This window comes from Cricetulus griseus, chromosome 4 (assembly GCF_003668045.3).
Source record: "Cricetulus griseus strain 17A/GY chromosome 4, alternate assembly CriGri-PICRH-1.0, whole genome shotgun sequence".
Taxonomy (NCBI): Eukaryota; Metazoa; Chordata; class Mammalia; order Rodentia; family Cricetidae; genus Cricetulus; species Cricetulus griseus.
The window spans coordinates 216,420,868-216,446,187 of record NC_048597.1 but is presented as its reverse complement, the minus strand read 5'-3'; the positions used below and the strand labels follow the sequence as shown (position 1 = coordinate 216,446,187).

General features: G+C 44.7%; 1 protein-coding gene across 7 annotated transcripts in view; it reads left to right on the top strand.

Moving 5' to 3' along the window:
- Window positions 1–452: 452 nt before the first annotated feature.
- The window catches only part of Dag1 (dystroglycan 1), a 51,687-nt gene continuing 26,819 nt past the window's right edge, over window positions 453–25,320 (top strand). Inside the window, exons 1-2 of one of the 7 annotated variants that reach the window (XM_027414543.2) lie at window positions 453–587; window positions 10,844–10,895. The gene's annotated coding sequence lies outside the window, so the exon portion shown is untranslated. Of the gene's footprint in view, window positions 588–633; window positions 748–776; window positions 916–10,843; window positions 10,901–12,435; window positions 12,460–25,320 lie in introns of those variants that run through there. The other 6 variants (XM_027414539.2, XM_027414545.2, XM_027414542.2 and 3 more) reach the window with 6 other exon arrangements.

The following is a 25,320-nucleotide window of genomic DNA, read 5'->3' as shown; positions in this document are numbered from 1 at the left end:
TACCTTCCTGCCCACCCACTCGGATCTGACCCGAGTTTCTCCATTCATGATAAGGGTAGGGTACAAAGCCTCTTCCCTGGCAATTTGGAGGGCACTTCCTGAGTGTTTGAATGGCTTAGATGTCTCTTGATTTTTGCTTGAAGAAAATTAGGGGGCAGTTGACTGATGGCCTGCTGCGGCCGGACCGGTTCGCCGGCCTGTCCACGCCTCGGTTTATTCTTTGCAAGTTGGGAAGGGTACCCCTCCCCCACCCCAGCTACCAAAGGCTTCCCGCTACCGGGACTGGCTAAGGCGTGTCCCGGGACCCACTCGAGACCTCGGGGGCGGGGCCTCCACATTGGGGCGTGGCTTTGGGGGAGGGGGCGTGACAGGCCAATGGGCAGAGAGGTGCGGGACGGGGCGGGGCCTGCGCGCGGGTGCGGCGCGCTGCGGGGCGAGCGACGCAGGCAGAAGCGGGCCGCGCGCTGAAGGCCAGTCGGCGCCGCTGGGAGCCGGCCGCGGGATTGGCTGCGGCACTCGCGTGTCAGGCGGTTGCTAGGCTCCGGCCGCGCGCCCCGCCTTCGCGCTCGGCGCCCTCTCACCGCTCGGTACGTGATCGCGCGGAGGCTGCGGCGCGGCGCGGCGCTCGCGCTCCTGGGGCTCGGGGGCGGCAGCGGCGGCAGCTTCGCGCGGAGTCCCCGGGGAGCGGCGGTGGTGTCCCTGGGCCCGGAGGAGCGAACACCTGCCGCGGCCCGCCCGTGGCGCTGGGTGAGTGCGCCGCCCGTCCCCGCCACCGTGTGCCTGCCTGCCTGCCTGCCTGCCTGCCTGCCTGCCGGGCCGGGATACACCGCCGCCGCCAGCCGAGCCTTCCGCGGAACACCTGCTGCTGCTCCCCTTCGGCCCGGGGCGGGGACACGGCCACGGACGTCCTTGCGGGTGAGGAGGCGGCGCCGCCGCCGCCCGGGCGGAGCCGCCCCTCGTCTCTGTCCGGTGGATGAAGGCTCGAAGCGTTGGGTGGCGAGGCCGGAGTTGCGCGCCGCTGCGACGGGCCAGGCCTCAGCCCCGGCCCGCGCTCCCGGGAACGCGGGGCCTGCGCATCGGCCGCCGGTGTGTGCGGCCTGCGGGCTGCCTTCGGGTTTCCAGGGGGGTCGCGGCCCAGTTAGGCGGCATCTCCGCTGTGGGGCTCCTGCCAGAGGCTGGGAAGGGCGCCGCCCCCGCCTCTTGCTTTGAGCTGCTCCGCGTCTTGGGGTTCTTGCCTCCCCCTCAGTTGCGCTTCTTTGGAAGCTTTCTTTACTACCTTTGCAGTGGGTATTTTGGTTCATTTGCGAGCTTATTTGGAAAATGTTCCCAGTGGAAACACCGTGTCGGCTCAGAGTCCTTTTACCATACTTTCAAGTTCATTTATTGACAAACTCAACGGGCAATTAAAAATACATCGTTTAATTTCTACAGTTTGAGAAGCTTTTGTTAAGTTGAATTACGTTAGGATTAGTTTTCATGGCAATGACGAAGTTTTTGACTGGTCTGCCTAGTCTGGGACAGTACCTTTATAGCCTAGAGGTCTAACTTAAGAGTCCAGCCTGGTGTTTCCCTAAAATAAGCCAGTAGAAGTAGTTCCTGGCATGGAAGCCCGACTCGTGAAGTGAGGGTGGTGTTTATAGGACATAACTCCAGATAGAGTTGGGTGTGCTTCCAGATGTTTTGGAGAGTGAAGGAGATGGGGCGTTGCAATTATATCAGCTTATATTGTGCCTAATGGTCAGAAACATACTTTTAGAATGTTTCAGCTCTGAAAAATAATTCCGAAGTAACGGGTTGTGGAGGCGTACAAAATCAATGGTTTGAATATGAAGAAATTCTTTTTGCCTTGAAGTCAAGGACGTGGGCTGTATGCTTAAAGGTCATAGGGGCTGTTGGAGAAATCAGATTTTTTTTAGGGAGTTTGTACAAGGCTTGTGGGATCCTGTGTGAAGGTAGGAGTGAGTAGCACTATACAGACAGACACCCTGTGGGAACATGAGCTGTACCTCTGTTGAAAGTGGCAGTGGACAAGTCCTCACTGTTCTTAACAAAACAAAACAAACTGATTTGGCAAAATGCATTCATTTAGCAAATGTTTGGCTTCTCTACCTGCCAACTTCTGGGTAGGCCTTAGGGACCCATGCAATGCATCTTGTTCTGCCCTTAAAGAACTTATTTTGGGATTCAGTGAGTGAGAATCAGAGCCCTTGATTAGTAGCTGGTGTCTACAGAATGTGCTTACATGATGATACCCTGAAGAGAGAGAATTCATTCCTGAGCCATGGCCTTCAGGACCAGCAAGAATTAGCTGGGGGACATAAAGACTTGTATACCCAGAACTACATGTGCAAGGGTGTCTAAAATAGTACCTGGGAGTCTTCCAGCTAGACAGGTGGGGCCGTCTTTGCACATAGGAGATCCAACTTTATAGGGTACAGGAACCTGGGAATGCTTTTAGTCGTTTGAGTGGCATAATCTAGACCCATGTTTAGAAAGATATGTTGGTTGGTGGCACTTAAGGAGTGGCAGAGAGAGATGCCAGGACCTCTGGTACTGAAGTCAGCCAACCGAGAGGAGAGAGGAAGAGCCTTTTGAGAGGGGAAACTGAAAAGGGGGAGGAAGCCTGAATTTAGGAATGTGCAGGCCAGAAGTCTAGGTATGATCAGGGATCTAAAGCTGCCCTTTTGGGGGATGGGGGTATGGCTCAGTTGTAAAGATTTTGCATATTATGGGTGGAGCCCTAAATTTGAATCCCCAAAACAAACCTCCAGACCTTTTGTTATTGAGACTTGATCTCTTGAAGCCCATGCTGGTTTAAACCCATTATGTAGTGAGACTAGCACTGAGCTGCTGAGCCTTCTCTAAGTTCAGGGATAAGGCCTGAGCCACTGTACTTGTTTAAAACTCTTGACTGCTGAATGGGTGGGGTTTGGAAGAGTTAGAGGGATTGGAAAGGAGAGATCTTAGCATTTGATTGTTTTTTTGTTTGTTTTTTGGTTTTTCGAGACAGGGTTTCTCTGTGGCTTTGGAGGCTGTCCTGGAACTAGCGCTTGTAGACCAGGCTGGTCTCGAACTCACAGAGATCCTCCTGCCTCTGCCTCCGGAGTGCTGGGACTAAAGGCGTGCGCCACCAACGCCCGGCTCTAGAATTTGATTGTTAAAAAACTTTCTAGCTTGGTGATATGTAGTAGCTGTAAATCCTAGGATTCAAGGAGTTTGAGACCAGAGAAGACCCTAAGATTGGGAGTTATAGGGCAGCCTGGAATATGTTGTGAGATCCTGTTTCTAACTAAACCTACCTACCCTATTTCCTACTTAAACATGGAACATTGTATTTCCTTTTTTTTTTTAATGTCTCAAACAAGGTCTCACTATATTAGTCCTGGTTAGTCCTGCCTCTGCTTCCTTAGTACTGGGATAATGGATCAACCATCAGTTTCTTCCGCTTACTGGGTCAGTGTTGAGAAGGACTGATTTACAGCTTTTGCAGTTGACGGCCTTACATTTCTGTTCTTTCTGTGTGCATTGTTCTGATACTTAGGAGAAAAATTTCAGAAACTTGTCCATGTGTGTGGCTTAGCACACATGAAGGCCAGAGAATGTCTTTTTTGAGACGTAGTCTCTCACCAAACTTGAGGCTTGTATTTCACCTAAACTAGCACTAGCTGGCTGACTAGTTCCTGGAATTTGCCTGTCTTTGTGCCCCCCCACTGCCCCAGTACTGTTGTTTCTGGAGTTCTTGCTTGCTTGCAGCACACATTCTAATCCACAGAACCATCACTCCAGCTCCCTGAAATCTTTATACTAGTTGAGGAAATTGAGTCACAGAAAAAAGAACACGTTGCACTCCTCCACACCTTATCATGTACATAGTCAGGATTTTTTGTTTTGTTTTCTCTTTATTTATTTTTGTGTATGCATGTGTGTCTGAGTGTATGGCTTGTGGGTATGAGTGTCTGAAGAAGACTTGTTGGATCCTCTGGAACTGGAGTTACAGGCAGTTCATAGACCTCATGGGGGTGCTGGGATCTGAGCTCAGATCCTTTGGAAGAGCAACAAATGCTCTTAACTGCTGAGCTTTTGTTCTTTTGAGAGAAAGTTTCATGTAGTGCAGGTGGCTGGCCTCAAACTCCTCATATAGCTGAAAATGGCCTTGAACTTCTGATTCTCTTGTTCTCATCTTGTGAATGATAGTACCACAGGTGTACACCACCATGCCTGGCTCATTCTATAATTTTTTAATATCAGGAGCATCTGAATCTGGACTCATGTCTCCAATCCCAGCACTCTTCTCAGATGCTAAAGGTCATCTGCAGGTAGAAGCCAATTTGAGAACACCTGTATTTTTTCCTAGTTTGGGGTTATTATAAAGATTTGCATACAGAGATTTTTTGTGAGAAAATAAGTGTTTATTTTTTTGAGCTAAGTGCTCAGAATACAACTGCTGGGTTGTATGTAACTGGTTAAATCCTCTATTTTTGTATTTTTCATTTTGGTTTTTGGTGCTTTGATATGCCTTCATAGCCCAGGCTGGTCTAGAACTCAGGATAGCATTGGACTTGTAACATGCCTCCTGCCTCTGCCTCCCGAGTTCGGGGATTAAAGGCAGTGGTGGCGCACGCCTTTAGTCCCAGCACTCGGGAGGCAGAGGCAGGCAGATATCTGTGAGTTCGAGGACAGCCTGGTTTCCAGAGCAAGTTCCAGGACAATCTCCAAAGCAATACAGAGAAACCCTATCTCGAAAAACAAAAAACAAGACAAAACAAAAAAAGGGGGTATATGGTGAGTGATAGGGGCCTCATATGGAACTCGAGGAACATGTGAGGGGCCATTTTCAGAATCCAGGTCTTGGGTGAGATAAGTCTCAGTGTAGCCCAGGTTAATCTTGAACTTTCTCTATAGCCCAAGGCTTTGAAATTTTGTTCTTGTTTTTTTCTAGACAGGGTTTCCCTGTGGCTTTGGAGGCTGTCCTGGAACTAGCTCTTGTGGACCAGGCTGGTCTCGAATTCACAGAGATCCTCCTGCCTCTGCCTCCCAGCACTCCTTCACTTCTTCTGTCTTATCAATGGAAAGCTAAGGCTTTGAATTCTTGTTCCTACTATCTCCATCTCTCAGATGCTGAGATGATAGTCATATACAGTAGAAATAAAATTTTTTGAAAGGGGGTTAAGACAGGTTCCACTGTGTATTCTTTGTTGGCCTGGAGCTCACTATGTAAAACAAGCCAGTCTCAAGCTCAGATCAGCCCTTCCTCCCTCATGCTGGGATTAAAGGTGTTTGCCACCATGTTTGGCCCTCAGAAGTAAAATCTTGTTGGAGGAATCTGGAAAGATAGCTCAGTGGTTAAGGCAACATATTGTTCTTCAGAGGACCCTGATTCCATTTCCAGCATCCATAGGGTGACTCACAACCCTGGAAATGGGGTTACAGACAGAATGAAACACCCTTGTCTGGCCTTTCTGGACACAAGGCATACACATGGTATATTCAGGCAAAATACCCATACACATAAAATAAAAACAGTTTAAAAGAGCACTTGCCATTCTTGTAAAGGACCTAAGTTCAGTTCAGCACCTGTGTGGAACAGCTTCCAGTTGTCTGGAGCTCCAGCTCTAGGGAGTTAGAGCTGTATAGCTTCTATAAGTATGTACCTAAATGCATGTACAGACACAGATACATAATTTTATTTTATTTTTTTAAAAGATTTTATTTATTTATTATGCATACAACATTCTGCTTCCATGTATATCTGCACACCAGAAGAGGGCACCAGATCTCATAACAGATGGTTGTGAGCCACCATGTGGTTGCTGGGAATTGAATTCAGGACTTCTGGAAGAGCAGCCGGTGCTCTTAACCTCCGAGCCATCTCTCCAGCCCAGATACATAATTTTAAAAAAAATTAAAAAAAAAAAATCTTGGCTGGATGTGGTGGTTCATGCCTTTAATTTCAGAGCCTGGTCTACATATAGAGTTCCAGGCCAGCCAGGGCTACACAATGACACCCTGCCATAAAAAAAAAAAAAAAAGCTGGGCGTTGGTGTCCCACGCCTTTGATCCCAGCACTCAGGAGGCAGAGGCAGGCGGATCTCTGTGGGTTCGAGGCCAGCCTGGTCTACAGAATGAATTCTAGGACAACCTCCAAAACAATACAGAGAAACCCTGTCTTGAAAAAAAAAAATCTTCCTGGTTTTATGCTAGTTCTTCTGTTACCATGTTGAAGTAAGCCGAGGCTTAGGCCCTAGGACCTGGTTGGAGAACAAACTTCATCTGGACCTTCAAGAAGTGTTAGTTTGGTGAAAGCAGTAGCAGGAAGGTCAGTGTATGTGGTCAGAGAAAATATAAGTCAAGACAAAAGACTTGCCACTCTTTGGGGGTTCTGGAAGGTTGGGTTGGAGCCAGAGTGTTGCATAGAGGAGCTTACAGAAATTGGGAGCTCTGAAGGTCTTGGGGTAGGTACAGCTGTGTTTTTCTCTTTGTAGCCTTGGCTGTCCTGGAACTCAGAGATCCTATTAGCCAAAGGCTGTTGAAATGGCTCAGCAGTTAAGAGCTTGGCTACTTTTTCCAGAGGACTTAAATTCAATTCCCAGCATCCATGAGGCAGCTCACAGCTGTTTATAATTGTAGCCCTATGGGACCTGATTCTCTCTTCGATGTGCCAACATACATGCAGACAAAACATCCATATACAAAAATAAATCCTTAAGCCGGGTTTTGGTGGCGCACGCCTTTAATCCCAGCACTCAGGAGGCAGAGGCAGAGGCAGGCGGATCTCTGTGAGTTTGAGGCCAGCCTGGTCTCCAGAGTGAGTGCCAGGATAGGCTCCAAAGCTACACAGAGAAACTCGAAAAACAAAAACAAAAACAAAATCCTTAAAAAAAGAAGCATTAGTCATTGCTTTGGTTCTATGGAGAGATAGTGAACTTGAACCAAGTCAGTAGTAAGATGTGAGGTGCAGAGTTTTTTAAGTTTATGGGACCTGTTGAATAGAAAGGTCAGGAGGTGGCCAAGCAGAGACTTGGAATACAAGAGTGACCACTTAGGCCACAAAGAACACTTGTGTCTTTGTTCCTTGTAGGGACTGATGAGGAGCTGACTTGGACATACTAGGCTAGGACTTTACCACTGAGCTACATCCCCAGCCACATAGTTGCCCTTTCATCCCTCAGGTTGATGTTTTTTGGTTTTGTTTTGTTGTTCAAAACTGGATTTCTCTGTATAGCTTTGGAGCCTGTCCTGGAACCCATGCAGTAGACCAGGCTGGCCTCAGACTCACTGACGTCCACCTGCCTCCTAAGCACTGGCATTAAAGGTGTGCAAGACTACCACCTAGTGAGACCAAATTTTGTTAGTCCAAGCTGGCTTTAAACTTGTAATCCTCCTATGTCAGCTTCCAGAGCATTAGAATTATGAACAGGTCTCACTGGGTAGCTCAGGTTAGCCTGGCACTTACTCTATCGTGTAGGCATGCCTGGGACTCTGATCCTCTTTCCTTTGCCTGCAGAGTGCTAGGATTTAGGCATGTGTCACAATATGGTTTTTCAAGACAGGGTTTCTTTGTATAACCCTGGCTGTCCTGGAGCTCACTCTGTAGTAGACAGAACTCTTTGAACTCAGGGATCCACCTGCTTCTGCCTCCCAGTCTGGGATTAATGGCACTGGCCACTACCACCGGGCTTCTATAGCTTTCTTGATGAAGGGTGCAGTTAACATAGTGGAATGGCAGGTGGCAACAGTCCCATTTTATGAAAGGTTAAAAAAAAAATGAGGACTTGCTGGACATAGTGTTGTGTGCCTGTAATCTTAGCACTTTCTGTATTGGGAGGCTGGAAAATTCCAGGCCAATTTGGGCTACATATGTGGTGAGTGAGAGTGCCTTACAGGAGAAAAAGAGGGGAGAAGTGTTGAAAATAAGAGTAAGGCCTTGCCTAGATAGGAAGTCAGTTATGAGAACTTTGTTTCTTTATCTGCCATGTAGACTTGAGTAGTCGCAGATTGTGATTGCACGTGGGTTATAAACCTCCCGAGTGTCAGAGAAAATAAGAGACCTTGTATGAGCATCAAAGAGCAAGAGGACTTGAAAGAGTATTGAACCTTAAAGAACCTTGATGTGGGAATTAATGCAGGTAGGGTGTTCTTTGAGTGTGTGCTGTGTGTTAGTCCAGGTTTCTCCTGCCTTTTCACCTCTTTCCACTTAAGAACATTTCTGTATCTTTGCCACAATTTTTGAACCTTTTTTTTCTCTTGTCTTTGAGGCAGGGTTTCTCTATGCAGCTCTTCCTGTCTTGGAACTTACTAAGTAGAATAAACAGGCTGGTCTGAAACGTAGAGATCCACCTGTTTCTGCTCCAGAGTGCTGGAACTAAAGGTGTGGGCCACCACCCAGCTCTAAGCTAGTTCGTCCTTCCTTCCTTCCTTCCTTCCTTCCTTCCTTCCTTCCTTCCTTCCTTCCTTCCTTCCTTCCCTTCCCTCCCTCCCTCCCCCCCATCTCCTTCCGCGCGCGCGCGCGCGCGCGTGTGTGTGTGTGTGTGTGTGTGTGTGTGTGTGTGTGTGTGTGTGTGTGTGTGTCCCCATCCGACCGTCCGTCCGTGTGTCCGTGTGTCCGTCCTATCTCTCTTTGTAATCCTGACTGTCCTGGAACTTGCTATGTAGACTAGGCTGACCTCAAACTTGCTTCTGCCTGGGATTAAAGGCGTGTGTCACTATGCCTGACTCAAGCAGTTTTCTTTCTTTCTTTCTTTCTTTCTTTCTTTCTTTCTTTCTTTCTTTCTTTCCTTCTTTCCTTCTTTCCTTCTTTCCTTCTTTCCTTCTTTCTTTCTTTTCCAAGATGGGGTTTCCTCTGTGGCTTTGGAGGCTGTCCTGGAACTAGCTTTTGTAGACCAGGCTGGTCTTGAACTCACAGAGATCTGCCTGCCTCTGCCTCCCAAGTGCGGGGATCAAAGGCGTACGCCACTACTACCCGGCTGATGTTTCTAATAAGAAATAATAATAATGATCTAATAAGATCATTTTACTCTGGTTCCTTCTGTAACATTGTCAACACTACAGAGTAAGGTGATGGTCTTGCTAGTTATCTGGTCATTTCATCCAGGGTCCTTGTAAGCCCATACTTTAGGGTATTCAGTCTTCCTAGATTGGATGTAATGTGACAATGTGTAATTCTAGCTCTCAGGCTGAGACTGCAATTAAAGCAGCCTGTGCTGCATAGTGAGGCACTGTTTCAAAATGTAGACAACCTCCCACCAAAACCAAAGCCAACCAGCAAGCATCCTCAAGCAGCCAGTGGAACAAAACAAGCCATACTCCTCAGAGTCACATACTTACTCTGCCTCTTGACCATCCGTCTCTCTTCACTCTGATCACTGCTAATACTGCTCAAATAGCAGTTTCTATAAATAGAGATTTAGAGTAGTTTACAAAATTGAGCTAGCTAGAGGGCCTAATTTAGCTTTAATGAATAGTGTTTCCTATTTTTCTTTTGCTTGGGTTTGGTACCTTTTTTTTTATTTGGGCCTTGGGTGGAGAGATAGATAGGTTGCAGTAGCACAGACTTATGAGCTACAGATAGTAAAGATGAGAAAGTCATTCTGAGAATGAAATTTGTACAAAACTTTAGCAATATAGTGAATTCATTTGACTCATTTTATTTGTTTTTTGTTTGTTTGAGACAGTGTCTCATTCTAACTCTGGCTGATTTGGAGCTCACTATGTAGGCCCAGCTTCCTGCTTTTGCTTTTCCAGTGCTGGGAAGACTGGCAAATATGCCTGGTGTTTTGATTTAAATTTCTATGCATACATATACATATGTATGTATATGTTTTTTAAAGGATTTGTTTATTTTTATGTCCATTGGTGTTTAGCCTACGTGTATGTGTGTGAGGGTGTCAGGTCCCCTGGAACTGGAGTTACAGACAGTTGTGAGCTTCCATTTGGGTGCTGGGTCCTCTGGAAGAGCAGCCAGTGCTCTTACCCCTGAGCCATCTTTCTAGCATCCATGGATGTTTTGTTTTTGGTTTTTTTGTTTTGTTTTGTTTTGTTTGATTTTTGAGACAGGGTTTCTCTGTAGGTTTGGAGACTGTCCTGAACTCTCTTTGATGACCAGGCTGGCCTTGAACTCACAGAGATCCTCCTGCCTCTGCCTCCTGAGTGCTGGGATGAAAGGCTCTCATGACTACCACCCAGCATCCTTGAGAATTCTAAGCCAGCCTGGTTTACATAGCAAGTTTCAGACCAGTCAGGACTATGTAGTGATACCCTATCCAAAGAAATCAAAACAACAAAAAACACAAACTCAGCTGAAGAGATTGATAAGAACACTGGGAGCCAGCAGTGGTGGTTATCCAAAAAACCAGAAAAGGTGGTTATGGTGGTAGGGTTTGTAATCCTAATGTCAGGAAGGGAGAGGCAGCTGGATCCCTGAAGCTTGTTGGCCGTAAGCTAGAATAACAGTCAAGCCTCATGTTTGAGCGAAAGATAGTATCTCCATACCAAGGCAAGCATCTCCTGAGAAATGGCAGGAGACTGCTGACTGGCTCCATGTATACCCAGCACAGCAGTTGCCCCCCACCCCCCACACCTGCACTTTACACCTACAAAGGAAAAGTAGATGTTGTAATTAATTTTACATCTTTGCTACATGGAATGTCATAATGTTTGGTCTTGAATGGACCGTACAGAAAACATTTCATTTTCTTAGCGTGGTCTTTTGACAAAGCCGGGTGACTGATGGGTCGGGTGGGCAGGAGATGAAAGTGACAGTGCCCACTGCTTTGGTGTTGGCTAGTATGGAGTAACTTATTTCAGTTTGGGTGCTCACCAGTATTCTTTTCTTCTGTTCCTGCAGGAACTCTGCTCTCTAGGAAGAGAAAACTTTCTAAGCTGCCTGGCACTGGAAGGTGAGGTAAGACACTTGGAAACAAAAAAAAATTCTGTAAAGGAGAGAGGAAGATAGTGAGCTTCTTGGCAGCATGATTGACGGACCATTCAGTTTTAAAGCAGTAACTGAGGAGAAAGCTGTCAGAGAGTACCCTTGTTTATTTGGTGACTTCTGGGGATGGAGCCAAGAGTCTCAAGTTTGTTAGGCAAGCATTCTTATCACTGAGCTGCATTCTCCTTTCACCATGTGGGTCTTGGGGATCAAACGCAGGTCATCAGGAGTGGTGGTAAGGGTCTTTATCCAGGGCTGGTCCAAGGGCCCAAGGGTTTGTCACTTCTGTAACCACCCAGAGACCAAGCCCAGATGTTGCCCATCTTTCAGGGTATGTGCTGCCACACATTCTTGTTGTTGTTTTGAAAGTTACAGCCCTTGGGCAGTGTGCCAGTTAGAGCGAGCTCAAGGGCAAGTGAAACACCTGGCAAGGGTATGTCATATTCAGGGAAACAGTAGCCAGTGCCCATTTTGGTTGCCTTTCTTGGCATTTGCTCTTCATTGCTATGGATGTTGGGTTTTTTACCTTAATGTGTGTGTCTATAACAAACTGCCCTTACAGAATTCTTTTTACTGATTGGTATATATGTTTTGGAATAAAACAATGGATTTTTGTTGTTGTTTTGTTTTGAGACAGGGTCTCATAATGCAGCTCTGTATAGACCATGTTGGCCTGATCTCAAACCTTAGGATTAAAGGAATCACATTGGTCCTGAAAGTTTTAGAAAATTTTTGCAAGTGTTCTGTTGTCTTCTGTTTATCTCTGAAAGTTGTGCTGATAACATCTTCCCCTCAGGTATCCCAAGGTTACATAAGGTATTGCTTAAGAAGATTCTAAAGGAGGGATGTTGGAGCAATGGCTCAGCAGTCAAGAGTATATGCTGCTCTTTCAGAGTGTCCAAGTTTGGTTTCTACCATTCACACAGTTGCTCACAACTATTCATAACTTCAGTTCTAGAGGATCTGACTCCTGGCCTCTGCAGGCACCAGGCATTCTGGCATACAGGCATGTATGCAGGCAAAACACCCCTATACATAAAATTAAAATTAAAATTAAGAAACAAACAATGAAGATGATTCCAAGATTTTATATGGTACATCGGTTGTCTTAATTAGCTCAAGTTATTGCAACAGATCTGAGGCCATATATGGAGAAGCAGGCCTACTGTCTACCAAGGGTGGCTGAGTGCTAATTAAGACAACTGGATTGGTTCTCCAGCTAGTTTGCATGGGTATTACTGGGGATTGAATCTAGGGCTTGAGCATGTTAGGCAAGCAATTTATCCCTGGGCTAGATCCCCAGCCCCTCCTCCCCTTTAAAAAATAATTTATTTTTACTTTATGTGCATTGATGTTTTGCCTGTATATATGTCTGTGTGAGGTGCCAAATCTGCTGGACTTGGAGTTACAAACAGCTGTGAGCTGCCTTGTGGATGCTGGGAATTGAACCTGGGTCCTCTGGAAGAGCAGCCAATGAACCACTTAGCCATCTCTCCAGCCCTGATCCCCAGCCCTTTTGAGACAGGATCTTGGTAAGTTCCCTAGTCTGGCTTCCAAGTCTCTTTACAGCCCAAGCTGGCTTGTAACTTAACTTTACCTCTGTCTTCTAAATTCTGGGATTGCAGGGTGCTGGAGAGATGACTCAGTAAAGAGTTTATACTGATTTTCCAGAAGACAGGAGTTTGATTCCCAGTACCCACATCAAGCAGTTCAAAACCACTTGTAATTCCAGTTCCAGTGGATACAGTACCTTTAGCCTTTAAAGGCATCTGCACTTAGGTGCACATTCCCCTCCCCATACAAGCTATTTAAAAATACAGTAAATCTTTTAATCCTAAGATTTCAGATGTGCCTTTTCATCCCTGGACTCCAGCAGAATTTTGCCAAGAAGAGTGATGTAGAAAATAATTCTCTATTTGGTTTTTCGAGACAGGGTTTCTGTGTTGCCCTGGCTGTCTAGGAACTAGCTCTGTAGACTAGGTTGTCCTCGATCTCACAGAGATGCGCTTGCATCAGCCTTCTGAGTGCTTGGATTAAAGGCGTGTGCCACCACTGCCCAGCTGAAAATAATCAGATTCTAAATGGCGTTTTTTAAAATTTCGATATTAATTAGAACCTTGGACATCATCCATTTTTTTGGACACTAATTTACTATGGAATACTTACATAAAACATCCTTTTCATTACTATAAAGTTCTGTGTATATTCTCTTACTTGAGCTAGGATATCATCTTTGTATCAAATATTCCACTTGCTCAGGTAGCCTTGCTAAATACATTGTTTTGTAGTAGAGTCCAGTCTATCATATACCCTCTTGAGCAAGGCTAGATTATGGGTTTAGGGAAAAACAAAGTAAATTGTAAATGTCTTATATTTTTAGATCTTTGAACTGTATTGGAAAGTTTGAATTGCCTGAGTGGGAAAATTCGGTAAAAGAGTAGAAGAGAAGCTCTTTATTAAAGATCTAAAAATAGAATTCATTGAAGTCACAAGTAGATAACAGTAAGATTCTCCTCTCTTTCTTGTTCTCGGTTTGTGCTCCCAGCTGTTGCTTCTGCTTACCTGCAGAAGATAGCAATATTTTGTCAGCAGGGTAAACAGTGTAGACCTTTAACCCTGAGTATGCCAATCTTTGTAGACCTGCAGCCCTGAGTATGCCAGTCTGTGTGGACCTGCAGCCAATCTGAAGCTATGATTTCTGTAGTAGTTTGGTTGGGATAGAGTTACAGCATGAAACTCTGACTCAAAAAAAGAAAAAGAAAAAGGAAAAAATGACTGAATTCCTTGGGACAGGTGGAAATCTTTAGCAGAAGTTGATTGTCTGCTCTCATAGTAATTCTTGGACTGACAGGGCTGGTAGGGTAATGCTTATTTCCAGAGCCCTCACTGTTATTTCCCTTCTATTTGGGCATTACTGACCATAGAGAGGTGTCCTGGGCCATCTAGCTTAATTGATTGTACTAGGTCACACCTCTCTCGCTCTCTCTCTCTCTCTCTCTCTCTAAGAGGAGGGGGTCTCCTCTGATCTTAACAGCTGAAGAAGAAAATGTCTTTATTCCTGTTTAGGCCCCTGGTGCCCCAGGCTGCCAGCGCCCTTTCCGTCTGTGGTGTGAGGGGGTGGAGGAATGTCCTGGCCTGCTCTCTTCCATCCTGTCATGGGGTTCCAGGGATAATAGGGTCTATTGTGGGCTGTGCCCAAGGCATGGCCCTCCTTCAGTATCAGCCTTTCTGTGGCCTCTGTGTCTGGGCTGTTGTAGTGCCTGGGTGTTGTTGGGCTAGGCTTGTCTCACCATGCTGTATTGCTGTTGAGGAGGGCTCTGGAAGATGATGCTTATACTTTTTGGCCCTGGCTGCTCTGCACTGGGATATTTTGTTGTGCTTTCTTTGTTTTATTTTTAGGTTAGGGTCTGTCTTTAGTACAGGCTGGCCTTGAACTTGAAATCCTCCTTCTGCCTTCAAGTATAACATCACAGTTTATGCCATGCTTGCTTGCTTGCTTGCTTGCTTCCTTCCTTCCTACCATCCATCCATCCTTTCCTTCCTTCCTTCCTTCCTTCCTTCCTTCCTTCCTTCCTTCCTTCCTTCCTTCCTTCCTTCCTTCCTGGTGCCCAGGATTCAGATCCAAGGCCATGCCCATGCTAAGCAAGCGTGTTACCATTGAATTACATCTCCAACCCTATATATCTTGATAAATATCCCCCCCTTTTTTTTTTTTTGGTCTTGTATTTTGAGACAAGGTCTCTCTATATAGCCCTGGCTATCCTGGAATACACTATATGGACCAGGCTGGTTTAGAACTCACAGAGATCACTTGTCTCTGCCTCTTGAGTGCTGGGATTAAAGGCATGTGCTACCACACCCTGCTTCTTGATAAACATTCTTGTGAACCCCTTGTGGGCCTGAGGCTTGCAACAGATCTGAGGCCATATATGGAGAAGCAGGCCTACTGTTTCCAAGGGTGGCTGAGTGCTAATCATAGGCTGTTGGGCCCTCCCCCTGAGCCTTTCACAGATGTGTTTCTATAGGATTGATTTATTTGTAGATGAAATTACACATATAAATCTATTTATTTACTTATTTTGAGTTTTATTTATGCTAAAACTCACTGAAGATGTTAAATGCTAGACTAAGGTTCTCTAGATAGGGAGGTAGGCAAGATGGCTGTAATAGAAAACTTCTTTTTTTCCTGTTTTGATGCTGGAGGGAGATTGAACCCAAACCTGTGTACATGTTAATTAAACATGTACCTTACCATTGAGGTAAGTCTTTTTTTTTTTTTTTTTTTTGTATTTCGAGGCAGGGTTTCTCTTTATTGTTTTGGAGCCTGTCCTGCTGGCCTCGACCTCACAGAGATCCACCTGCCTCTTTGCCTTCTGAGTGCTGGGATTAAAATTGTGGTCACCAACGCCTGGCTGAGGTAAGGTCTTAACCCCAGGTTTATTTAAAAAACAGATTTATGCTGGGAATCATGGCGCACACTTTTAATCCCATCACTCAGAACGCAGAGGCAGACAGGTCTCTCTGAAATTGAGGCCAGCCTGGTATACAGAGAGTCCCAGGACAGCCAGGACTATACACAGAAACCCTGTCTTGAAAAACAAAAGCAAACAAACAACCCCCCCCCCCCAAGAAAAAAGAAAAAAAACCAAAACAACCAAACCAGATTTGTTCTGGTTATGGATGGTTTTTCTAACTTCAGCTTACCTTAGTAACTTCTGTTCCTGACCCTAGGCCACTGTGTCCCTGGGGAAAATGTATGAGGTCTCTGTTTCTCTCCATGATTGTTAGGTTCATACAGAGAGCTCGGTGTGTGACCTGTTGTGCTTTATTGGGGTCTGTGAAGGGTGGATGACCGTGTAGGAGAGAGGGCAGTGGAAGAGGCTGAAGGCTTTGTTCAGTGATTGCAGATACCTGGTGAGGCTTTGAAAAGGTCCTGGAATTCCTCTTTGATCTTCTTAGTAAAAGATTCCATTCTTTCTCTTTCCTAGTATCTCTTCTCTGCCTGGTGCTCTATTCCTTTCCTCCCTTTCTTTTGTAAAATATTAGGCAAGTGTTGAACCAATGAGATAACACCCTCAGGCTGTTCTACTCCAACTCAACCTGTTTTATCCCTTGCCTGAGCAGAATGTTGTTTCTCTGTTTTAGGATTCAAAGTACCATATCATTTTTGCCAAATGAAGGAATAAAACATATGTACCATGCTGAGCTAAGTTTGCAAATGCTGGCACTTGTTATAAGAAGGGTTCTAAGGGAGAAATCTATATAGGGCTTGGTGATACTGTGATGTTGAGTCACGACTTCTCAGAGATTAGGTCTGCCTACCCAGTGAAGGCTGTTGCTTTGGGGCAAAACAGGCAAGATTTTGGTATGAGATCATGATGAAGGACAGGATAGCGGTACCCTCAACAGTAGAAACCTGGGTTTGAGGAAGGAATCTTGCAAATAGACCCTAATGTCCTCCCTAATGTGACTTTAGGCAAGGCCTTTGGACTTTTTTTTGTTGTTTGCTTTCGTGTGTGTGTTTTCCAGGAGGATTTTCCTGTGTAGCCCTGACTGTCCTGGAACTCACTCAGTAGTGTGATCTGAATGGTGCCTGGTGTTTGTCTAATAATTGGTACTTGTTATCTACCCCTTTTTATTTTGGTATATATTATGAGCTTGATACCTAATAAAAACTATAGATTGGAGAGATGACTCAGTGATTAAGAGCAGTTACTGCTTTTACAGAGGACCTGGGTTGGAGTCCCAGCACCCCCATGATGCTTAACAACCATCCGTAACTTAATTCCAATGGATCCAAAACCCTTTTCTGACCTTCCTTAGCAGCAAGCATGCATGTGGTGCATACATACATACATGTAGCAAACACTCATACACATGAAATCTGTTGGTTTTGTTGTTTGTTTTGTTTTTTTCTCTTTTTTGTTTTTTTGAGACAGGGTTTCTCTGTATTGCTTTGGATGTTGTCCTGGAACTCTCTCTTTAGACCAGGCTGGCCTTGAACTCACAGAGATCCTCCTGCCTCGAGAGTGCTGGGATTAAAGGCGTGAGCCACCAGTGCCTGGCTATTATTTGCTTTTTCAAAATAGGATTTCTCTGTGTAGACCTGGGTGCCCTGGAACTTAATATGTAGACCTCTGTTTCTTGAGTGTTGGTAATAAAGGCATGTGCTAGCACACCAACCCTAAAATAAGTAATAATTAAGTTTTTTTTTTTCTTTTCCCCAAGACAGGGTTTCTCTGTGTAACAGTCCTGGCTGTCTTGAAACTTGTTTTGTAGATCAGGCTGGCCTGGAATTCACTGAGACCTGCCTTCCAAGTGCTGGGATTAAAGTCATTCTCTGTCACTGCCAGGCCAGTCAATAAGTTTTGAAGAAAAAGGAAACAAACAGGTCCTGGAGAGATGGCTTAGTAGTTAAGAGAGCTTGCTGCAGCCCTGGGGTGGTGGCACACTCCTTTAATCCCAGCACTCCAGAGGTAGAGGCAGAGGCAGAGGCAGAGGCAGAGGCAGAGGCAGAGGCAGAGGCAGAGGCAGGCAGATCTCTGTGAGTTCAGAGCCTGCCTGGTCTACAAAGTGAGTTCCAGGATGGTCAGGACTGTTACACAGAGAGACCCTGTCTTGAACAAACAACAACAACAAAGGGGGGGGGGGTAAGAGACATGCTTTTCCAGAAGACTCAAGTTTAGTTCCCAGCACCTCTTCCTCTTCCTCTGCTCATACCTTTTAGCATACTCATCTCCTCATCACAGAATCTGGTAAAGCATATAGCAGGAAGCCAGTAATCCTGGGTGTGTGTGGGGGGGGGAGTTAATGGCCCATGTTTACTTAGAAATCACAGTATATGCCATATGTTCATCTCCCCTAAGGATACATTGGCCAAGGGTCAGGAATAGAAATAATTAAGGGACAAGGCAGCTTGATGCTTGATCTTGGCGGGGTGGGGGTGGGGGTCCATGTCTAGAACAGCCTGTTTTTTTTTTTTTAGGTGAGGGATCTACCTAAGTGGTAGAGTATATAGTTAATTAGCATGAACAAGGTCCCTAGTTCAAACCCTATCCCCAAACCAAAAGAAACCCTGAAGTACATTTCTACCATGGACACTGGAACACAGACTGCCTGTTTTTGTGCAGTGATAATTAATCCTGGCAGTTTTATTTCAGATTTGCATCTGGGTGGAGAAAGCAGGACACCTAGTGGTGTACCTGGTGAGTCCGTATTTCTTGGCTAGCCTGCGGGTATCTGCTGCCTCCTAATGTGTTTTCAAAGAGATGCTGCACCAGTGGGTGACTGGATTAAGGTTATTTATAGTTTGTGTATACTTTTTTGTTTTGAAACAAAATCTCACTATGTAGCCCAGGCTGGCCCTGAGCCCACAATACTCCTGCTTCACCCACCTTAAGTGCTGTCAGTTGTTATTGAAGACAGTGTTTCTATGGTAGAGCAAATTGGTCAGAACACGGGGTCTTCCTGCTTTATTCTACTGTGCCCAGTTGCAAGTATTTTTAAAATTAAATTCTTTTTTTCTGGTGTGTGTGTGTGTGTGTGTGTGTGTGTGTGTGTGTGTGTGTGTGTACATGGTAGGTATGTAGAGCTCAGAGAATAGTTTGTAGAAGTTGTTTTATTTTTATCATGTGGGTGCTGGGGATCAATGTGAAGTTGTCAAGCTTGGTGTCGAGCACCTTTACCCTACCTAGCCGGTCCTGAAAATATTTGTTAATTTAATTAATTCATTAGCTTACTTAAAATTTTTTAGATTTATTATTTTATGTGCAAGATTGTTTTGTCTGCATGTATATATGTGTTAGTGCCTGGTGCCAGGGAGGGTCAGAAGAGGCTTCAGATTTCCTGGGACTGGAGTAACAGAAGGCTGTCAGTAGCCATGTCTTCTGAGCCTGGGTCTTCTGCAAGAGTAGTGAGTGCTGTTAGCCTCTGTGCCAGTTCTCAGAAGAGGGTGAAATTGTACTTATGGACAGTTGTATGCCGCTGTGTGGATGCTGGAAACTGAACCCAGGTGATCTGCAAGAGTAACAAGTGCTCTTGACTACTAAACCATCTCTTCAGCCTCATTTGTTTGTTTATTTGTTTCGTTCACAGTGTTCTGCCTGAATGCATGCCTGCAGGCCGGAAGAGGGCATCAGATCCCATTACAGGTGGTTACGAGCCACCATGTGGCTGCTGGGAATTGAACTCAGGAGCCCCCCAGCCTGATGTTTTGTTTTTTTTTTTTTAAAGCAGGATCTCTCTGTATAACAGAGGCTAATCTTAAAGTTGTGGTCCTCCTTTCTGTACCTTGATTTGGGATTATAGGCAAGCGGTACCACCTGTGCTGTGTAGAGCAGGCTGGCCTGGAACCCACAGAAATCATCCTTTCTCCTGTTTTCTTTGATCTGCTGTAGAACTCGATCCTAAAGTGTTACAGCTCAGATTCAGGAGATTGCACCTCAGAGTAATTTCTGTTATTTCTGTGAGCCAGCAGCTCCTTCAGTTTTGGGTTTGGTTCCTTTGGTAAAGTGGGAGGGGGTGTGGTTGCATTTTCTCCTATGACATTGGCTTTTTTTTTTTTTTTTTTTTCTGTCTATTTTGTTGCTGACAGTTGTCCAGAACACTACTTCTGTGGAGGGATATGAGGCCAGAGTGGAGGCGGCTTTTGTCAAACCAGTCTGCCTAGCATGGGTGTGACAAATGTTGCAAGAGGAAAATTCTAGATGCCTTTGTGGTTGATCCACTAGGGTTGGCTGCACACATAAAACACTGTCACCTTAGCCCCTCCCCCTTCTTCATGTTCTTTCCTTAACTCTCAGCTTCTCAGGATTGTCATTTTCTGCCCACAATCTCATCTCTTTGGCCGTCTTCTCTCCCTTTCTCCTTTTAAGTAGGTTTCTCTGTGTAGCCTTGGTTATCCTAGAACTCAATCTATAGACCAGGCTGGCCTAGAACTCACAGAGATCCTCCTGCCTCTGCCTCCCGCTGCCACCACCGCCTGGCAGGATATGGGTTCTTAACTACTCAGGTGCCGTAACATGGGGGGGATGGGATGACTATGGAAGCCTACATATCCCAGTTTGTAAAATGAGGAACTAGGCTTTATGCTTTAAATAGTTATCTTAAAGATTTTCATTTTATAATACTTAGTTTCAAGGCTATTTTAGAGGGTTTTCCTGTTTCTTTTATTGTTTGTGGGGTTTTTTCTTTTTTTTTTTTTTTTTTTTTTTTTGAGACAGAGTTTCTCTGTATTGTTTTGGAGGCTATCCTGGAACTCGCTCTGTAGACCAGGCTGGCCTTGAATTCACAGAGATCTGCCTGCCTCTGCCTCCCGAGTGCTATGATTAAAGATGTGAGCCACCAATGCCTGGCCTTGTTTTTTTTTTTTTTTTTTTTTGGTTTTTCGAGACAGGGTTTCTCTGTGTAGCTTTGGAGCCTATCCTGGCACTCACTCTGGAGACCAGGCTGGCCTCGAACTCACAGAGATCCTCCTGCCTCTGCCTCCCGAGTGCTGGAATTAAAGGCGTGAGCCACCAACGCCTGGCAATTGACACATTTAAAATTTCATTTATTTTACACTTAAATGATTAAAAAAATTTATTTGTGGTCTGAGCCATCTTGCCAGGCACCAACATAATTTTGAAGTCAAACAAATTCAGATTTAACATATATCAGAGTAGTTCAGACCTAAGATGGATTTTTAGGTTTTTTTTTTTTTTTGTCTTTTGAGACAGGTTCTCACTATGTAGTCTTGGGTGGCTGTGAATTTGTTCTTTGTTTTTATTGGTGATGTGGTGGATTGTTCCCATGGATTTATGTACGTCTAAACACATGTTCTACCTCTGAGTTCTACCTCTACACTTTGATAGTTGCTCCTTGATTTAGTGAAGCTAGACTACCTACCCTCTACAGGTCTTGATGGAATCCTTTACTGCTTCAGTAAATGCCCAGCACTTAGGCTTTTTTCTCTTGTTTTTTTTTTTTTTTTAAATTTTTTTTATTTATTATGTATACAACATTCTGCTTCCATGCATATCTGCACACCAGAAGAGGGCACCAGATCTCATAACGGATGGTTGTGAGCCACCATGGATGCCATTATTTTTTAAATGAAGCATAATTTACAGGTAGCATACATAAACCATACATGTGCATGTGACATATTTTTATGCTTTGATGATGGGAATGTCAAAAATTATTGTATGCACCAGTTTCTTGGGGTTAATTGTTCATGTACAAAAGTTATGCTGATCAGAAAGAAAGCTCAGGAGTGGAAATAGACTAGTAGATACTTCTGAGTGTACTGGCTTAAGACAGAAGGTTCTCTCCCAGTGTCCCAAGTGCTGTAGTGTAGATGGAGTGGCCAATAGCCAGGCACTGGAATGTGTAATTCTCTGGGAAAGCTGGCTTCTCACATTCTTTTTTGATTTTCATTTATTTATTTATTTATTTATTTTTTGAGACAGGGTTTCTCTTTGTAGCCTTGGCTATACTAGAACTCACTCCTCACTCTGTAGATCAGGCTGGCCTCAAATTTACAGAGATCCACCTGCCTTTGCCTCCCGGGTGGTATGTGCCACTACTGCTTTTCAAATTCTTGTAGAGCTTGTCTGTCATTTGGAGGATAGCACACAACAGACCTAGAGATTTGGAAATAGGCTTTATTAAAGGGAATTGTTTTGCTGAGCAGTGAGCCCACAGTATAAGAGTAGATGGGAGAGCTCAGAAGCAGTCTCTGGCTTTTCTCTCATTTTCTCTGAGCCTGTTTCTCATGCTCTGAGCTTGGAGTTGTTTTGGGGGTTGGGCTACAAGGCATCTCAGTTTCTCAGGCTGGCTTGGAGGATACAACATAGGAAAGCAAACACAGAAGCAAAGAGCACCACAGAAATGTTATTGTTTGGAGTAATTAATCAGCCCATAATTCTCCATAGGAATTTTCCTCCGAGGTGGTCAAGTTTGGCTAGAAAAACAGTTCCATGTTTTGATTCATTAGTTGTCTGGAAACTCACCCTCCCATAGCCCCATAACTATTTTAAACCCATTACTCCCAGCCTGAATTTATGGTAGTTGATACCCACCGTGCCCTTTAATCAAGCAGTGTGAGAAGTGTCAACTTCTTTCTCAAGCTATTCAACTAGCTCCATTTTCTTCCTTTTTCTGTTCAAATTATTAATGAAGTGTTTGACACTAACTCAATACCAGTAAATCTGAGGGAAAAGTAACAAATCATTAGGTTGGAATATGAATTGAAAGACATTTTGTCAGAATCTGTCAGTCCCACATGTAGGATTTTTATCTTCAGATTTGTTTATAGAAGAATACAAGAATGGGTATGAGGGATGACCCTTGAGAAAGCATGTGCCGGGTATTTAAACGCTTGAATCAGTGGTGCATGTTGCTGAATGAGCTAGGTTCCGGTGTGCGGTGCTTGCACACATGCAAAGGGATGGTTATGAAGCACATGACTGAGAGCCGTGCAAGGTGGTGCATGCCTTTAACACCAGAAGCCAGAGGCAGAGTTCGAGGCCAGCCTGGACTACATATATAGTAAGAATTTCAAAACACTAAAACAAAAAGATAAAAAGAATTGGTTTGATCTTGTTCTTTTGTAATCCCCAGTACTTGGGACGTTCAGGAAAAAGGATGGCTGTGCATTTGAAGCTAGCCTAGGACCCTGTCTCAAAAAATAATGATGCAGAAAAAGAGATGTACTTGTTATGTGTGGATAGCCCTTATCGTGGGCCCTGGAAAGGAAACCCATGTTTTGTTTTGATCCTCCTTCCCTTCCTGCCTCCCTCCCTTCCAGAACTCACTGTATAGACCAGGCTGGCCTTAAACTCAGATCCTCCAAGCCTCTGCCTCCCAAGTGCTGGGATTAAAGTTGTGAGCTACCACACCGAGTTTATTACTTTAGTTTTTTTTTTCAATAATTTATGTGTATATGGTTGTTTTGCCTGCATGTATATCTGTGTACCATGTGCATGCCTGGTGCCTGTGGAGGCCAGAAGAGAGTGTAGATTTCTCAGGAAATGGAGTTACAGATAGTTGGTAGTCTCTATGGTTGTCTTAATCATTGTTCCATTGTTGTAACGAGATACCATGACCAAATCAATTCTTGAGAAATATTTAGTTGGGGGCTTCCTTGCAGTTTCAGAGATTGAGTCTACGTAGTGGCATGCTGCATCCTAATCTGCAGACAGAGCGAGAGCTATACACGGCTGGCCTGTCACACTTCCTCCAGCAGGCAGGCTACACCTAATCCTTCTAATCCTTTCAAATAGTGCTACTCTCTGCTGACTAAGAATGCAAAGATATAAGTCTGTGGGGGACAATCTTACTTAAATCACCACGTGAGTGCTGGGAAACCAACCTGAGTCTTCTGGAAGAATGGCAATTACTCTTTACTGCTTTACCATCTTTCCAGTTCCCATTTCATTATTTTTGTAGGCACGTGTGTGTGCACATGTGGAGGTCAGAGGACAACTTTGGGGAACAGCTGCCTCCTGTTGTGTGGGTCCCAGGTATTAAGGTCACAGGCTTCGTGTCTGGCCACTTTACTTACTGAGCCATCTCACTGACTTCATTCTCTGTTTTCTTTTTTAATTTCATTTATTTTAGATATGAGTGCTCTATCTGCATGTATGACTTTATTCCAGAAGAGAGCATTAGAGCCCACTGTAGATGGTTGTGAGCCACCATGTGGGTGCTGGGAATTGAACTCATAACCTCTGGAAGAGCAGCCAGTGCTCTTAACCACTGAGCCATCTCTCCAGCCCTTCTTTTTCTTTTTTTTGTTTTTCGAGACAGGGTTTTTCTGTGTAGCTTTGGAGCCTTTCCTGGCACTGACTCTGTAGACCAGGCAGACCTCAGACTCACATAGATCCACCTGCCTCTGCCTCCCAAGTGTTGGGATTAAAGGTGTGTGCCACAAATCCCCAGCTACTTAGCCTCATTTTTAGCTTGTAGCTCAAGTGATCCTTTTGCTTTAACCTACCAAGTAAGTTTCTTTTAGTTGGAATAGCATGTAGAAGTCTAGATGTGGGTATATGCTGTATGTTTTCATTTGCTGAGACCCTGAAAATTTTTTATTTTTTATTTTGTTCATTTAACAAAGAGACTGAGTTTATCTTAGTGGTAGTGTTTGCTTAGCACCTGTGGCTCTTTGGGCTTGATCTCTTTTTTTTGGGGGGGGGGCTGATCTCTTAATAAATAGTTAATTGTGTTATAGTTGAATACAGAAGCTTCATGAGTGTCTAATTTTTTTTTTTTCATTTTAAAGATTGAATGTCAATTATATTCACTACCCAGTGCTACTCAGGCTGGCCTCAGTGTGTGATCCTTGTGTCTTAGCCATCTGAGTTCTGGGATTACAGCAATGTGTTTTCTACAACCATTAGATGTCTAGTCCTTGATTTTTATTATCCTTTATGCATTTACCATGTATGTGTATTTGTACATATGACACGAATGTGGAGATACAGTTCTTCCTGCGGTAGGCGCTAGTATTATGTGTCTCACCTGGACCTTCACTGTGCCATTATTAGATCTTCTGAGCAAATCAGATCTGGCCACTGCTATGACTACTCTGATAATCTTATGAAAAAAGAAAGGAGTTGCATTATGGAGGGGACCCCATTCTGTAGGTTTCCTGAGGAAGCAGCATTTAGAGGCTGAGGTCTACACGGGTAAGTTACTAGTTTGGGGGGAAAACCAACCTACTTGACAGATGTGATAGCAGTTGTGAGCTTACTGGACCCTAGTGACATTAGTGGTGGCTCTAGTAAGTTTACTTAGGGAATGGGGCCTCAAGTCATACTCTGCCTCTTGCTGTGGTGATATTTTGTGATATGTCATTTATCATCTAACAAATAAAGCATGCCTGAGGATCAGAGGGCCGAGCTAGCCACACTAGTTGGTCATAGAGGCCAGGCAGTGGTGGTACACACCTTTAATCCCAGCACTCGGGAGACAGAGGCATACAGATCTCTGTGAGTTCAAGGCCACTCTGGGCTACACAATATTGAATTTGTCTAAAAGAGAAACAGAGCTCACACATAGATGATCCTAGCACTTGGGGTCACATGCCTTTAATCCCAGCACTAGGGAGGTGGAGATAGGAGTGATCTGGCTAAACGGACAGAGGAGTTTAAAGTGGGAGGAGACAAGAGAGAGATGCAGTCTGAGGGTTTGTAGAGATGGATGCAGTCTAGGCAGTCTGAGGCAGCAGTCTGAGGAGCAGTGCAGTCTGAGCTTTCAGTCTGAGGACAGGATCACCCCTTTGGTCTGAGCATTGGTAGAGGTGAGAACTCTGTAGTGACTGGCTGCTTTGCTTCTCTGATCTTTCATATTTCACCCCCCACACCCCCACCCAAATAGCTAACTCTAAGTTTTTCTTATTAAGAACAATTAGA